The 2,500-nt window shown below is 56.5% G+C and overlaps 1 protein-coding gene across 1 annotated transcript in view; it reads right to left on the reverse strand.

Moving 5' to 3' along the window:
- The window catches only part of LOC116958326 (NEDD4 family-interacting protein 1-like), a 35,743-nt gene that overhangs the window by 11,984 nt on the left and 21,259 nt on the right, over positions 1–2,500 (reverse strand).

Here is a 2,500-nt window from a genome sequence, read left to right on the forward strand (position 1 = left end):
CGAGCAGCAGCAACAACAACAACAGCAGCAGCAACAACATCAACAACAACAGCAACATCAACAACACAACAACATCAACAACAGCAACATCAACAACACAACAACATCAACAACACAACAACAACAACACCAACAACAACAACACCAACAACACCAACAACAACATCAACAACAACAACAACACAACAACAACACAACAACAGCAACAACAACATCAACAACAGTAGCAACAACAGCAACAGCAGCAGCGTCGTCTGTGAAGGCTGCCGTCACTGTACCCCACACAGCGGGTGAGGGTGAGTGGGTGGGTGAGTGGGTGGGTGAGTGGGTGGGTGAGTGGGTGGGTGAGTGGGTGGGTGAGTGAGTGGGTGAATGGGTGGGTGGGTGAGTGAGTGGGTGAGTGAGTGGGTGAGTGGGTGGGTGAGTGGGTGGGTGAGTGAGTGGGTGAGTGAGTGGGTGAGTGAGTGGGTGAGTGGGTGAGTGAGTGAGTGGGTGGGTGAGTGAGTGAGTGGGTGAGTGGGTGAGTGAGTGAGTGAGTGGGTGAGTGAGTGAGTGTGTGGGTGAGTGAGTGAGTGTGTGGGTGAGTGAGTGAGTGTGTGGGTGAGTGAGTGAGTGAGTGGGTGAGTGAGTGGGTGAGTGGGTGAGTGAGTGGGTGAGTGAGTGAGTGAGTGGGTGAGTGAGTGGGTGAGTGAGTGGGTGAGTGAGTGGGTGAGTGGGTGAGTGAGTGAGTGTGTGAGTGAGTGAGTGGGTGAGTGAGTGGGTGAGTGAGTGAGTGGGTGAGTGAGTGGGTGAGTGAGTGGGTGAGTGGGTGAGTGAGTGAGTGGGTGAGTGAGTGGGTGAGTGGGTGAGTGAGTGTGTGGGTGAGTGAGTGAGTGAGTGGGTGAGTGAGTGAGTGAGTGGGTGAGTGAGTGGGTGAGTGAGTGAGGTGGGTGAGTGGGTGGGTGAGTGGGTGAGTGAGTGAGTGGGTGAGTGGGTGAGTGAGTGGGTGAGTGGGTGAGTGAGTGGGTGGGTGAGTGGGTGAATGAGTGAATGAGTGGGTGAGTGAGTGAGTGTGTGGGTGAGTGAGTGAGTGTGTGGGTGAGTGAGTGAATGAGTGGGTGAGTGGGTGAGTGTGTGAGTGAGTGGGTGAGTGGGTGAGTGGGTGAGTGAGTGTGTGGGTGAGTGAGTGAGTGGGTGAGTGAGTGAGTGGGTGAGTGAGTGAGTGAGTGGGTGAGTGAGTGAGTGAGTGGGTGGGTGAGTGAGTGGGTGAGTGAGTGAGTGAGTGGGTGAGTGGGTGAGTGAGTGAGTGAGTGGGTGAGTGGGTGACTGGGTGAGTGAGTGAGTGGGTGGGTGGGTGGGTGAGTGGGTGGGTGAGTGAGTGGGTGGGTGAGTGGGTGGGTGAGTGAGTGGGTGAGTGGGTGGGTGAGTGGGTGGGTGAGTGGGTGGGTGAGTGAGTGGGTGAGTGGGTGGGTGAGTGAGTGGGTGAGTGAGTGGGTGAGTGAGTGGGTGAGTGGGTGAGTGGGTGGGTGAGTGAGTGGGTGAGTGAGTGGGTGAGTGGGTGAGTGAGTGAGTGGGTGGGTGAGTGAGTGAGTGGGTGGGTGAGTGGGTGAGTGAGTGAGTGAGTGGGTGAGTGAGTGAGTGTGTGGGTGAGTGAGTGTGTGGGTGAGTGAGTGAGTGGGTGAGTGAGTGGGTGAGTGGGTGAGTGAGTGGGTGAGTGAGTGGGTGAGTGAGTGAGTGAGTGTGTGAGTGAGTGGGTGAGTGAGTGGGTGAGTGAGTGGGTGAGTGGGTGAGTGAGTGGGTGAGTGAGTGGGTGAGTGAGTGGGTGAGTGAGTGGGTGAGTGAGTGGGTGAGTGGGTGAGTGAGTGAGTGGGTGAGTGAGTGGGTGAGTGGGTGAGTGAGTGAGTGAGTGGGTGAGTGAGTGGGTGAGTGAGTGGGTGAGTGAGTGAGTGAGTGGGTGAGTGGGTGGGTGAGTGGGTGAGTGAGTGGGTGGGTGAGTGGGTGAGTGAGTGGGTGAGTGGGTGAGTGAGTGGGTGGGTGAGTGGGTGAATGAGTGAATGAGTGGGTGAGTGAGTGAGTGTGTGGGTGAGTGAGTGAGTGTGTGGGTGAGTGAGTGAGTGAGTGAATGAGTGGGTGAGTGATTGGGTGAGTGAGTGGGTGAGTGGGTGAGTGTGTGAGTGAGTGGGTGAGTGGGTGAGTGAGTGGGTGAGTGGGTGAGTGGGTGAGTGAGTGTGTGGGTGAGTGAGTGAGTGGGTGAGTGAGTGAGTGGGTGAGTGAGTAAGTGAGTGGGTGAGTGAGTGAGTGAGTGGGTGGGTGAGTGAGTGAGTGGGTGAGTGGAGTGAGTGAGTGGGTGAGTGGGTGAGTGAGTGGGTGAGTGGGTGAGTGGGTGAGTGAGTGAGTGGGTGGGTGGGTGGGTGAGTGAGTGGGTGGGTGAGTGAGTGGGTGGGTGAGTGAGTGAGTGAGTGTGTCAGTGAGTGAGTGAGTGGTGAATGAGTGAATGAGTGGGTGAATGAGTGAGTGAGTG

Source organism: Petromyzon marinus (genome assembly GCF_048934315.1).
Source record: "Petromyzon marinus isolate PM22_M1 ecotype Great Lakes invasive population chromosome 76 unlocalized genomic scaffold, UKy_Petmar_22M1.pri1.0 chr76_unloc.2, whole genome shotgun sequence".
Lineage (NCBI taxonomy): Eukaryota > Metazoa > Chordata > Hyperoartia > Petromyzontiformes > Petromyzontidae > Petromyzon > Petromyzon marinus.